A 15,009-nucleotide genomic window follows, 5' to 3' on the forward strand; every position below is an offset into this window, starting at 1 on the left:
TAGAACCTGAATTGTGACCCGGCGCCGAGTTTCTGGTCGCAGACCCCAGTCCTGCTCACTTGACCAGAGACGCTCGACAGAGCAACATGTGGTCTTGTTGTGTGGAGCCTTCTGAGGGTGTGAGAGTCACGGAAGCGGAGAGGGACAGTCTTCCTGCTCGCTGTGGGCGTTGGCTCAGAGACCACCTCCAACGCCTCTGTCTGTGTTGCCTGAGGAGGCCCGAGGTAATACACGGCGGCCCAGAGCGGGCCACAGCAGGGCCAGACCACAAGGGTGACCCATCTCGGGCTGACCCTCCCGCTGGACCCTGCTGTGTGTGCGTGGTGGGTGTGGGTCATGGGTAGGACTGAAGGCTGGGGAGGAGGGGGACCATTTCTGGGTGGTAGCATGTTGTGAGGTGGTGGTCCCCTGGCACGATGAGTGTTACAGCTCTGGTCTCATCATTCAGGATGTGGAGGTGAGTATTGGGACCAAGTACTTCCACCCACATGGTGATCCTGAGCCCGGGGGGTGTCCTCTCCTTCCCAGAGGGACTGGATGTCTATGCAGATGGCCCTATGTGCCTGATCTTGGGGGCAGGGTTTGGGGTCCACACTGCCCCCTGCGGGGAGGTCCAGGAAGCCCTGGGTGCCTCCTACTCAGCTACTAGGATCTGGCTTTGCACAGCTCCACTCTGGAGAGCGTGCAGGACCTGGTGGATAGATTCACCAGCTCCTGGACCTGGGGCAGGTTGTCTACACCCAGGACCCACCCGTTCCATACCTGGCAACCTGCCAGGGCCTTCCCAGGGCTTCCCCACGAGAGTGGCCGACAGTCCCACTCCAGGGGGCCTGGAACCTCATTCCCTGGGGGCACCCCGTCCCTCTCCTTGCTCGCACCCCAGGGGGCTGAAGGTGCTCAGGGGAGTTGCAAACCTCCCTCGTCCTGGTGGTTCCTGGTTTTCCCACTGACTATATCCTCGCTGCCCCCTCAGCCTGAACATGAGTCAACAACCCATGGGACTAAGGTTCCCCAGCACAGGGCTCCCCGGACAGGCGTGATGAGGAAGGGGAGAAAGTGCACCTTACGAGTGGAGGCAGCTAGAAACATCAGCCGGAGCACTCCTGAGTCCACACTCCCTCCCGAGGATGCTCACCAGTTGGGAGGTGCGAAGGAGAAGCAGGGACGGTTCAGGGCAAGAAGGTCATCTTCAGGTGCATCTCTCAGCCTGAACGATTCTTCATCCCTACTCCCTGCAATGGACGCTGACCAGCCAGACAAGAGCCAGCGGCTCCCCAGGTAAGCATCCACCCTCACCTTGACACAGTCGGGTCTCTGCCCACAGCCCGCTGTGTGTCTTGAGTGTCCCCACATGTGTATGAGCCACAGTGTGCTCCTGTGATAGGCAGGGTTGCTGGGGATCATCCCGTTAGGGTGCCCATGGGGAATATGGGAGGAGCCTTACAGGGGCTCCCCTGGCACTGGGTGCTACAGAAAGGCCTGCCGTCCATGCTGGGCCACCTTGGGGATATTACTTCTCTGTACCCGATGAAAAACGTGACAGGGGCCTCAATTTGGAAAAGCACATGGAAAGCAGCCTTTGGAACAGAGGAATGCGATCCCTGAGGCTGGGCCCGGTCCTTGTACTCACTGAGGTCACATGATGGACCTCTGGGGGCAACAGAGACTTTGTGCAGCATAAGTGAGTGAAGGAAGCAGACACAATACTAAGACCCCATCCCGGGTGGAGTCGGGCAGTCACTTCAGGCGTCATCCGCAGGACACGGCCAGGGAGCATCACGGGCGATGCCCTCACAGCCTCTTCAAGGAACAGGGGGCATGACGAGGGGCCTGAGGAGGATCAGATAATATGAGTTCTCACTGGGCCCAGAGGGTGTGCTGCCCATCTTACAGAATGGGGGGAGGCGGAGTTTGGGGCTAGGGGCAGCGAGCGCACAGCAGAACCCAGCAGGAAACCCATGTTTGGTGGTGGGTGGGGTCCAAACAGAGGGCTGATGACTGGGGACATCCTATCTGGGAGTAAGGGAGAGGATGGGGTCCCAGGACAGACAAACAGGGTCAGGAAGGGCGAGGGGAAGATGCCTGGACAGGCAGGGGAATGCAAAGCGGCCAGGCCCACACAAGGGTGTGCCGGGAGGGCAGTGTGGCTGGAAAGAACAGGCTTCTCACTCTGCCACCCCAAGGTCATCCCCAAGCCCAAGGACGGGACGGGCTAGGCACCACGCCTGGAAGCCCAAGCGTGTGCCCAGTGTCCTCCATGGAAGCCAGACTTCATCCACCCTGAGGGGCCAAATCCTCCACCACTTGGCCCAGAAGGAGAACCTGAGGCAATTGGAAGCAAAGCTGGAAGGTGAGGAGCTGCAGCCAGGGGGACCGTCTAGGGTAGGCTTCCTGGACTGGGGTTCACTTCAAGGACGTGAGGTCTTTTCTGTCCTTGGTAAGGCATGGGGAATCAGCCCCGGGGTGACCCTGTCTCTGTGTCCCCCTCCAGCACTAGGTCGCAAGAAGCAGAAATGGCACAACCGGTATCTCTCATACCAGCTACATCTAGAGCCAATTCAGGAGCTCCCTGAGCCCCCTGTGTTGGAGCTACAGCCGGCGTCACCTGCTTCAGTCCCTGCAGACCCAGGGGATGTCCCAGCAGTGGCCTCAGCCCTGGTGCCAGGCCCTGAGCTGAAGCCCCATGAGCCCTTGGGCCCGGGGCCCGTGACACCTGCAGGAATGGCACCAGGCCTAGCAGAGCCAGAGCCAGGACTGGAGCCTGCCCACCCCGGTGTTGTGAGCACACAGAATGTGACGAGCAAGGAGGAGCCAGCCATCCTGACATTTTGCCCCTGCCTGGTGGCCGAGCAGCTGACCCTTGTCTTTGCGGTGAGCGGAGCGGGCTCTGGGGGTCAGGGGTGGGCCTTCCCTGTGTCATGGGCTGCCCCAGATCTGCCATCCCTGACGTGGACTCCTGTGATCTGGGCCCACATCCCAGCTTCCCCACGGACTCACCATGTGCCCTGATTCTCCTCACACCCCAAACCTTCACTGACGCACAGGACAGTAGAGCTGGCACTTAGGGATCCTTGCAGATCAATGAGGTAGAGCGGAGGGAAAGTGGGCAGGGCCTGGACGGGCTTGGAGGGGAAGGGGAGGAGGGGAGAGGTGCTCAGGGAGATGATGCCAGGGCCTTAGGTTCTTGGGTCATCATTGGCCCGACAGGCCTCCACAGCCTCCACACGTCAGAAGCCCCTGCCATGTACCTGACTGTGTGGGAGACACAGACACCAACAAAGGCCCTGGGTGGACTTATTTCAGGAGAAACTGTGACTGAGTGGGTAGTGGGATCCACGGGATAGCAGAATGGGAGGCAGATGCCCCAGGATGGGTAGAGTGAGCTGCCTTGTGTGGCAGGGAGGAGGTGAGTGAGGTTACCTACAAGCAGAGCCCCTCTGTTCCCCACCACTGTGGGGTCCTGTGCATTCGGTCCTGGGCACCTCAGTGGACGGGGTCTGAATCCCGGATGGCCACAAGGCTCACAGCATATCCTCAGCTGCCTGGGCTCCAGCTCTGACCGGTGACTCTGCCTGGGCACAGGGGCACCAGGGGCAAGGCTGCATGACCCTCCCTTGTGATCCCCAGGGGCTGTATGTCAGGATGGACACTGAGCGCCTGGCTCCCACCATGCATGGGTTCCTCGGGGAATTTGACACCTTGCTTAAGTTGGTCACCACCACCTGCCTCGGGACCCCGAGCATGATGGCCCAGGACAGGGCCCGAGTCATGGAGTTCTGGATCCAGGTGGCCATGGTATGTCATGGGACGGCCCCCTGGGTCCATCCTGCCATCTTGGGACCTGCTCCTCTCCTTGGCCAGCTCTCAGGATGGGTGCTGCAGTCTGCCCTGCACGGTCCCTGGGCCCCTCCTGCCAGGGGAGTGCGCACCTGGACTCGCAGGCCCCAGGGGTGGGACAGCCACCCCCGGCCCCTTCCTTGTATTGAGCTACAATCCTCTACCAAAGAGGGATGCTCACCAGGTACCAGGTGTGCTGGGCTCTCTGGGTTTCTGTGTCAAGAACAGGAGTTCATAGGGGGACACAGCAGAGAAGCAGGCCACACTCTCAGCTCTGTCTTCCCTCCCAGGAGTGTCGGCCCCTCAAGAACTATGCTGCCCTCCATGCCATTCTCTCGGCCCTGCAGAGTCCTGCTGTATGTTGCCTGGAAAGCACCTGGGGACATATTGCCTGGTGGGTAGTCCTGTCCTTGGGACCAGGGCACCTGAGTGGACAGGGACACACCTACATCTGGCAGTGTCTCTTCAGTCCGCTGGGACTTCCCTGGGAGGCGGCAGAGCCTAAGGACAGGGATGGCGGGCTCTTGAGCCCCTGTGGGTTAGGCCACGGGTTCCCCTGCAGGAATCAGTTCCCTACAATGTCAGGTGTGGGTTGAAGCTAATTGGAGATTTTGAGCATGTGCTCTGCAGCAGGTGGTCTCTGCCACAGGGACAGCGACCTGGCCCAAAGCAGATTCGGCCCTGGGAGAACTGGGAAATGGAGGCCCAGGGCGGAAACATGGGAGTGCCCTCCGCAGGCCATGGATTCCCCAGGGCTCAGGGCCGTGGTGGAAAGCCTCATGCAGGCTAGTGGACCTTCTAGGATCTACAGGAAAAGGGGTCTACCCCCAAACTCTCCACCTGCTGGCCACATGTCTCCCTCCTCCTGTCCCCTCCCCCCTTAGCACCAGCTTGATTTTATATGAAAACCTGCAAATGGAGGACAAGTGGGTTCATAGGAAGCAGCTCTTCGAGGTAAGTGGAGGCTAGAGGTCTGCAAGGGAGGCAGTCCGTGGGGCAAGACCTCTGACGCGCTGTGGCCCAGCCTTGGGGCAGACTCGAGGTTTGCGGGGTGAGAGGGGGAAGCTGATGGGGGAAGTAGATTCGCCCAGGCCGCTGAGGGCCTTGTCTGTCTCCCTCCCTGGCTTCACTTGACTGGGGGCCGGGCATCCAGTGAGGACCCAGAGGACAGACCCCAGATGGGACTGGCGCTGGCATGGGGTCGGCAGCAGGGGTGAGGCCTGTCACTGAGCAAGCTCAGCCTCTCCCCTGAATACCCTCAGCCTGTCACTGCCCCGTCTGTGGCCTCGGGCTCCTCATCTGGACATGGAGGGTTGTTCTCACCCTGGGGTATGGGCCTCCCTGGTGAGCAGGGTCAAGGCAGCACAAGATGGGCTTCAACTTTCTGCCCACCCCACCTGGTCATGTGAGGGGAGCCGTGTTGATAGCCAGATGACAGTGAGACCTCACGGCACCCCGGGAGGTAGAGGAATCTCCCCTGACCCTCTCAGGGCGGTGGGCCACAGCCCAAGGACACCAATGGGTTTGTGTGTGCTGGAGCTGGGGTTGCTCTAGGCTGAGAACCTGGTGGAGGTGGGGACAGCACAGGGGCCAGGGGACTCAAGCAAGGCATCCATCAAGCAAGGTCTGGCTGTGGGAGGCCACGTGGGATGGGACCCCAGGAGAGGAAGAGGAAGTTGAGAGTGGCGCGGATAGGGTCGGGGCAGTGGGGGTGACGCTCCACCTGCTCCTGGTGCCACGAGCCCTGAGCTGCCAGCACTGGGGTGACCAGGAGGAGGGCGAGAGCAGCTGGGTACAGGGAGAAGATGGAGGACAGGTGCAGGGACCACAGGTCCTGAGACTGGCCAAAAGCAAGCCCTGGAAAGAGGAGCACAGAGCGAAGGGAGGAGAGGAACACAGCACAGGGTGGTCCAAGGGAGCTGGGGGCAGCAGGTGTGGGGTTCAGGGGAGGTGCTGTGGGCGATCCTGAGGCAGGCGGGGACTCATCACTTCCCCACCCTGGTGGCACAGGACATGGTCCCCTTCCTCGGAATGTTTCCGGACGATGTGCCTGTAGACAAACTCCTGGAACACCATGAGGACGTGAGTGAGCCCAGAGGGGCACAGGGGGGCAGGATGGTGAGCTTTACAGAGGAGAGAGCCCCCAGTGAGCCCGGACCTTCCAGCACCAGGCTGGCCCCCAATTCCTGAGAGTCTCCCCTCCACCCCAGTAGCTGCGCTTCTTGGAGAGGAGTGCCAGAAGGACCCACTTATGCCCCGGTCCTGGCCCCAGGGCAGGTGGGGCTGAGGGCTACAGGAGCCAGCTTCTGAGCAGGACTGGCCTCCCCCTCAGGACCTGCCCAGGGGGAGGGATGTTACTCCTTCAGGGCAGAAAGCACATCAGGGTGCTGGCAGTGCCTTTCCACCTGAGGCCTCAACTTAAGAAAGGGTGGGGGGCATGTTCTGGCCTTGTTCAGAGATCAGGGGGCTGTTTCTGATGCACTTTTCTGAAAAGTAGGTTTCTTCCTACCGTCAAGACCCCCTGGGCAGGACTCTGTCCAGCCCATCCCCTGCGTCAAACGTGTCTTGAGAGAGTTAAGACATGCAGAGCTGAGGACACTCAAGGCTTTGTCAGGTGGGGGATGGGGTGTGGCATCAAGGCCCCCTTCCTGGAGGAGGAGCTGGAGACACAACAGTGGGAACTGGCAGGGCTGGATGATATCGGAAGGAAGGCGGGTTCCCGTGAGCAAAGATCAGGGACCATCCTAGGGCCCCACTCCTCACACCCCTCCTTCTCTGTACCCTGTCCTTGCTCTGCCCCAGGTCGCTATCATCCAAAGTGAGATCATGATGCAGAGGGAGCTGGCTGTGCTGTATGACCTGGAGCCTGAGGAGAGCTTCATATCCTTTCTCCACGCTGGGGAGCCCCTGCATGAGGAGCAGAGGGGAGGCCAGCAGGAGTCAGGTGTGGGCTGCAGCTGCCAGCAGGCTCTGGGAGAAGGGCCCCCTGACGTGTGGCTCCAGGGGCTCACAGGTGGCCCTCTGTCCTGCAGCTACGCCCTGTCCTGCCAGCTGGAGCCCCCAGGCCAGGAGCCCGGGGGAAAGGGACTGTAGTTCTTCAGGTCGCACGTTTAAACTTACTGACCAGGGCCAGGTGAGTTTCTGGGCTGGCATGATCACCAAGGGGTGGGCAGCTGCTCAGCCTCAGGGAAGCTGCGGGCTGTGTTGGGTGTGGGGGTGTACTAAAGATGGGTGGGAATGGGACCCCAGGTTCACTGCCCACAAGTTGTATCAGACTGAAGGGTGGTTCCCCTCCCCCTCTGGGACCCAGCCACCTCCTTTGTGAGTAGGTGATGCCCATGAGCTTTCCCATGACAGGGACACCCCAGGTACCGGTGACTGACAGGACCCTCCGCACAGGGACCAGAGGACAGAGGACAATGCGGACGGGGTGGAAGCAGGATAATGGGGGGAACCCGGGATAACCTGCCTCTTCTGTTCACCTGTGTGGCCCTGTAGCTGCTGTCATCGGGCCCGTGGCCCTGCTGGTATCCTGGCTGCATGTGGACAAGACCTTCCCCTTCGGGCAGGCGGCACCCTGCGCCCCAGGACCCTAGTGTGCTTCCTGCTCCCCTTCCTCCCCTGCTCATCCTGAGCCTCTGTTGGGATAGGTGCTGTGGCACCTAATCTGTCGGCAGACATGGGCAGCTCCCCACGCTGCGCTGCATCCTCAAGGACCAGTACGTAGCTGCAGCCAATGTGGCCACCTTCGTAATGTGTCAACCCCTCTGCTTGGGGCCTGCTGGACAGAGGCAAGCTGCCCCTCCATGTGGAGGATGTTCCCCTTTCTGCAGGTGGCCTCCCGCTCTGTTGATGCCACCTGCTGCCTGGGTGTTGTCGGCCACAGAGTTGTAGCCACAGGGTTCCAGGAAGAGGCGGGGCTATCCTCACCGGGCCCAGCCTTTCTCGGGACGGGGACGGATACGGACACAGTACAGTGCTGCATGGAACCACCGCCACCTAGGTGCCCAGCGGAGGCATCTGAGGATGCAGGGGTGGCTGGCCACTGCAGGTTTCCAGTGCATGCTCCCAGGGGAGCCCCCTGGGCAACTTCCTCCCCTCATCCCTGAAAAATTGCCTAGCTAGGGATTAAACATGGCGGTGTGACAGGCAAGACAGAGACCTCCTCCTAAAACCACATCTGATACAAAAATATAATTAATATAACTCATTATGAAAGAGTACCAGGAAAGATGGCCACACCAGACTGAATACATCTGGAGAATAAGAGCAGCCCTCACGGAACAGAGTAATGTACCAAAGCTATGATGCGGCGGGACGCAACCCTTCCCCCACCCCAGCCCATCAGCAGGAGGAAGAGACACAGACCAGGGATGGAGTGGAGGCCTGGGACTGCTGGAGATCACCCTGGAGATCTGGTCTGGGAGCACGAACCTACATTGCATGGTGCTCTGGTGATTAGCGGGGTTGGAAAGCTAAGACAGGTGGAATATATGGAGAGATGGAGAGTCCAGCTGCTTGTGGAAAACAGGGATTCATATCCGGCTGATCTGGATGGGCAGTCTGAAAGATTTCCTAAAAGCGAGAGGGCTGCTAAAGCGGCAAGGATTGCACAGAGCTTCCTGCTCAGGACAAAGGACAGGTAGACAAAATTGTGCAGGTGCACTCTGCCCAGCAGGTTGGGAACTTAAACGATCTTCACTGCTACATCCTACTGGATGCAGCTCCAAGGCCCCCCACTGTGACATGCAGCCTGCTGTGTCTTCCTCCCAGCTAGCCTGCACCTGTCTTGCAAACCAGCAGGCCAGTCAGAGGGAAGCCCCACCTACAGTATCTACAAACACAAAGCATAGAGGCTTCACACCTGTGTGTTCGGCCACTGATTCTGGTAGTTGAGCAAGGCACAGCAGCCAGGAAAGTGGAACCTGCCCTTTCCTCCCCCCAGGCACCAGCACCACTCCCCTTTGATGCTCGACATCACTCCAGCAGATGAGCAGCTGCAGGCCATTAGAGGACGCCACATACTAATATGAAATGTCAAAGGAACCTGGAACAAAGCCAAATGTCAATGCCAGAGAAAGGATCAAGTGACACTGAATTAATAAGTCTTCCTGAAAGAGATTACAAAATAAAAATCATAAACATGCTCATGTAGGTACAGAAAAATATTCAAGAACTCAGGAACAAATTTAGGACAGAGATCCAATTGCTGAACAACAACAGAAGGTATTAAAATCAGGTTACCTACAGTGGAAGAGATGATAAATGAAATAGGAGTTAGGGAAGAGGAATACAAAGAAGGTGAGGAACAGAGAGGAAAATGGATCTCTAGGAATGAAAGAATACTGAGAGAAATATGGGACCAATCCAAACACAACAATATTCGTGTTATAGGGGTACCAGAAGAGGAAGGAGAGAGAATAAGGGACAGAAAGTGTCTTTGAAGAAGTAATTGCTGAAAACATCCTCAATATGGAGAGGATGGTTTCTCAGGCAATGGTAGTTCACAGATCTCCCAACACAAGGGACCCAAAGAGGACAACACCAAGACATATAATAATTAAAATGGCAAAGACTAAGGATAAAGACAGAATATTAAAAGCAGCCAGAGAGAGAAATTGGATCACATACAAAGGAAAAACCAAAGGCTACCATCAGACTTCTCAGCAGAAGGGCCTCGAACCAAGAATACGTTAACTGCCAAGATTATCATTTAAATTTGAAGGCAGGATTAAACACTTTCCAGATAAGCAAAAGCTGAGAGAATTTACCTCTCACAAAACATCTGTACAGTATATTATGGAGGGATTGCTATAGATGGAAGTGTTCCCAAGATTAAATAACTGTCACCAGAGGTAATAAAAAGAGACAGACAAAGAGTTCAGAATATAATACCTAATATATAAAGAATGGAGAAGAGGAAAAAAAACCCTTTAGATTCTGTTGGGAATAGCATACTAAGTGAGTTAAGTTAGACTCTTAGTTAATAAGGAAGTTATTACCCTTGAACCTTTGGTAACCACACATCTAAAGACTGCAATGGCAATAAGTACATACATACCAATAAATCAACCTTAATGTAAATGGTCTGAATGCACAATCAAAAGACATGGGAGTCACTGAATGGATAAAAAAACAAGACCCAATTATATGCTGCCTACAAGAGATTCACTTCAAACCCAAAGACATACACAGACTAAAAGTTAAGGGATGGAAAAAGATATTTCACGCAACTAATAGGGAGAAAAAAAGGAGGTGTTGCAGTACTTGTATCAAACAAAATAGATTTTAAAGCAAAGAAAGTCACAAGAGACAAAGACGGACATTACATAATGATAAAGGGGTCAATCCAACAAGAGGATATAACCATTATGAATATCTATGCACCCAACACAGGAGCACCTACATATATGTGAAACAAATACTAACAGAATTAAAAGGGGAAATAGAATGCAATGCATTCATTCTAGTAGATGTCAACACTCCACCCACTCGAAAAGGACAGATCAACCAGACAGAAAATAAGGACACAGAGGCACTGAACAACACATTAGAACAGATGGGCCTACAGACACCTACAGAGCTCTCTACCCTAAAGCAGCAGGACACACATTCTTCTCAACTGCACATGGAACATTTTCAAGAATAGATCATACACTAGGCCACAAAAAGAGCCTCAGTAAATTTAAAAAGATGGAAATTGTACCAACCAGCTTCTCAGACCACAAAGCTATGAAACTAGAAATAAAATACACAAAGAAAATGAAAAAGCCTATCATCACATGGAGACTTAATAACATGCTCCTAAATAACCAAGGGATCAAACACCAAATAAAAAGAGAGATCAAGCAATATAGGGAGACAAATGACAACAATAATTCAACACTGCAATATTTGTGGGACGCAGCGAAGGCGATGCTAACAGGAAAGTATATTGCAATACAGGCCTACCTTAGGAAAGAACAACAATCCCATATGAACAGTCTAAACCCATATTAATGAAACTAAAAAAAGAGAAAAAGAAAAACAAGTGAGGCCCAAAGTCAGCAGAAGGAGGGACATAATAAAAATTGGAGCAGAAGTAAATGAAACGGACAAGAATAAAATAATAGAATCAGTGAAAGCAGGAGCTGGTTCTTTGAGAAAATGAACAAAATAGATAAGCCCCTAGTCAGACTTATCAGGAAAAGGAGTACACACACATAAATAGAATCAAAAATAAGAACGGAAAAATCACTACAGACAACACAGAGATACAAATAATTCTTATAAAATACTATGAAAAATTATATCATACAAATCCAAACATTTGCAACCACATGGATGGAGCTAGAGGGTATTATGGGCAGTGAAATAAGCCAGGCAGAGAAAGACAGTGTGAAATGATTTCACTCATCTGTGGAATATAAGAACAAAGCTAAAACTGAAGGACCAAAACAGCAGCAGACTCACAGAACCCAAGAATGGACTAACAGTTACCAAAGGGAAAGGGAGTGGGGAGGATGGGTGGGAGGGGAGGATGGGTGGGAAGAGATAAGGGGGAAAAGGGCATTATGATTAGCACAGATAATGTAGCGGGTTGGAAGGTGGGTACATGGGAAAGGCAGTATAACACAGAGAAGACAAGTAATGATTCTATGGCATCTTACTACGCGGATTGACAGTGACTGTCATGGGGTATGTGGTGGGGACTTGGTGACAGGGGGAGTCTAGTAACCATGTTGTTGTTCAAATATTGTACATTAATGATACCAAAATAAAAATAATAAACTTAAAAAAATGAAGACAGTCTAATAAAATTACTTTACCATTTTCCCAAATGCTAACTAATACCTTAGAACACTTTCAATTCTCCTAACCTTCCTGAATTTTATTACTGTTATCATGCATTTTAATTCTACATAGTTTAATCTCCACAAGAGTTCATTCTAGAACTCATAGATGAAAATTCACCTCTGTTCATAAATTGCCTGGTCCTTTCTTCTTCATTTATCCCTGCATTGTCGGTTTTCAACTTGGGATTACTTTCCTTTGAACTTGAGAACTCCCTCTAGTAGTTCTTCTAATTCAAGGCTGCCAACTATGAAGTGTCTCACTTTAACTTTTTCTTAGAACATCTTTGTGGTTGATACTGCTGATGGGTGTAGAATTCTGGTTTGACATGAAAATTTCTTTTAGCATTTTAAAAATGGTGCTGTGTTAATATCTATTTGGCATGTGTATATATGTTTAGACATCACCTATCAGCCTTTTTCTTGCTTATTTCAACTCTGATTTCCCTACAGTCTGTATGTATTTCTGGTTTTTCGATCATACTGTAACCCCCTATGGTTTAGAGTGTAAATATTGTGCTTATTGAATGTAAACTGCATCTGTGGATTGCTGTCCTTCATCAGTGGGGAGTGTGCTGTGTATTTTCACCTGTGGTATCAATTCCTTACCCCTCATTCCCTCTGCTCCTCTTTCAATCATATCCCACTTCTCCTTCCACTCTGTCCTGACATCTCCAATATTGTTCACACTGCACTTTTGTTGAGATACTTGTTCTTCAACTGTCTTGCCATTCAGGAATCCAGCCTTTGCTGGAATCAATCACTTCTTAATTTAATTTCTTAACTTAAGTTCTAACATAAACACAAACCATAGCCTTAATTTGGAACACAGCAGAGCTCTTTCATTTCACAATGAGGAGAAAAAAATTTTCCTTCTCATTCAGAGAAACACAGAGAGAAGAAAATGACAACCTGGATCATATTAAGATATATTATGAGCTGGCTTTTATCAAAATTCACCAGTGAGATAGAGCAGTGGAAAGCCTGGGTGGGAGAGACTCAGATTACCTGCATCTGGTAAAGGACATCAAGCCAAATTATGTAAATATACCATCCAATAAAACAAAGTACAGAAAGCCCACTAAAAAATACGGCCAAAGGTAGAAAAGACATTAGATAAAAGAGGATAAGCAAATAACTAAATTTTTTTTAAAAGCTTTACCCTGTTTAATTTCAGGGAAACGCTAATAAAAGTTGCAATCAGCTGTTTTAGGACAGATATCAGATGAGATGAATTAAAAAATACCAGGAATACATTCTCCCCAGGTTCTAGAACAATCAGATCATTCATGTAGGGCTAGTGAGAATTTAAATTGGTAGAACCTCTTTGGAAAACAGCCAGGATCTACTAAGGCTGTATACACACCTACGGTGGTCCCTGCATACAAATATCCCCAATATTGTGCACCTGTTTGGTCCCAACAACCTGAGTCAAAATCACTGTTCGAGAAACTAACCAAATGCTCATGCACAGGGAATGGTTATACACAGTGCTCTCTGCACCCCATGGAACCCCACACAGCAATCAGGATTTACAAATAATTACTGACAGAGGAAGAATCTCCCACATCAATTGTTGAGACACAGACAGATGCAGACATAGCCCAAGGATGTATAAGGATTCCGATTTTTCTACATCCTTGCCAACACTTCTTTTTATAATAGCCATTCTAAATGAGGAGTAATTATATTTTGATTTTGATTTACATTTCTCTGATTATTAGTAATGTTGAACACCTCTTCATGTGAATCTTTCCCATTTCTCTGTCTTTAAAGAAGTATCTACGTAAGTTCCAATTCTTTTCCCTCCTGAGTTGTAGAAATTACCTACATATTCTGAATATTAACCCCTTATCAGATACACGATTTTCAAGAATTTCCCCCAATCTGTAGGTTGCCTTTCCATTTGATTAATTCTTTTGCAGTACAGAGCTTTTAAGTTTTATGCAGCCCCTCTTGTTTGATTATGTTTGTGACTTGTGCTTTGGGGCATCTGACCTACAGTGATCAGCAGATGTAATGTTGTCCCCATAAATACCACAATGATTATTTTACAAAAATATTTTTTACAAACCTTAGATTCATATGGAACAACAAAAAGCTAACCAATCTTGAGAAAGAACAAAATGGTGGGAATCACACTTCCTGACTGCAAACTATATTACAAGTTACAGTAATTAAATCAGTATGGTACTGGCATAATGATGTACATGTAACTCAACGGAACAGAAGAGAGAGAGCCCAGAAATAAACATATACAATCAACTACTAAGGAACCAAGTGTAAATAGGAATGGGGAAAGGATAGGATCTTTGACAAATTATGCCTGGAAAACTGGATAAACCCGTTAAAGAGCGCTCTGCTAGCTTATGCTCTCCTCTCCCTCTCCCTGCCACCCCCGCCTCTCTCTCTCTCTCTCTCTCTCTCTCTCTCTCTCACACACACACACACACACACACACACACACACACACAAAATCACAAAATACCAGTGATCCTTTGCTATAACCTGGATGGATTAAACGCTGCATTTTCAGATACCCTCAAGTTTTAAGTGGAGCTATTCCAGGAGGCAAGTAGAGGGCAAAAGAATATATGATACGGAAACCTCAAGCTGGTCAGTGGAACTGGAAGCTGGGTCACCTCAGGGCTGTGCAGGCCTGGCAGGTGAAGTTAAGAGAGCTGTGCCTGGGTCCTGGCCAGGACTGGGGACAGACATCCCTGTCCCTGTATCCAGAAGCCCCAGCCCAACCCAGCTGTGATCAGGAGGGCAGCCACACACCCTCCCAGAAGCCAGGCAGGAGAGAGGGAACAGCCTAGACTGAAGTCCATCTCTCCCACGGAGCATCGGGGGAGCCGTAAGACAAGCAGTAACTACACAGCAGTGGGGCTGGGCCAAGTTGTTATATTTTGATTTTGTTATATCACAAGTTGTTATATTGTGATAATGTGGGGAAGAAAGGAATAGTGCCCTAGCAACCTCTCCCAAACCCCCTTTCCCAGATCCCCTGGAGAAGCAGAGGAATCTACCTCTGCTTGAGGGAGAAATGGGTTTGCTTTGTTATTACGCTCTGTGGTTTACATGCAGGTTATTTAGTAAACCAGGAAGAGAATTACAACAGCATTTTCTTTCCTTCTTTTAAAGCCTCTGAAAACAACTTGTCAGACAGGCCACATGATGGGGCCCAGAGGTGTGCTGGCAGGCACAGGTGCAGGTGAAGGTGGTCACTGCCCGAGCCCCCTCTGCAGCAGTCACACGGGACTCCTCCAGGCTCTGGCCCTGCCCCTGCTGTTCCTTTTCAATCTGACCCACCTTCTGGCCTCAGAGGATGAGCCACCCC

Source organism: Manis javanica, chromosome 12 (assembly GCF_040802235.1).
Source record: "Manis javanica isolate MJ-LG chromosome 12, MJ_LKY, whole genome shotgun sequence".
Classification (NCBI taxonomy): domain Eukaryota; kingdom Metazoa; phylum Chordata; class Mammalia; order Pholidota; family Manidae; genus Manis; species Manis javanica.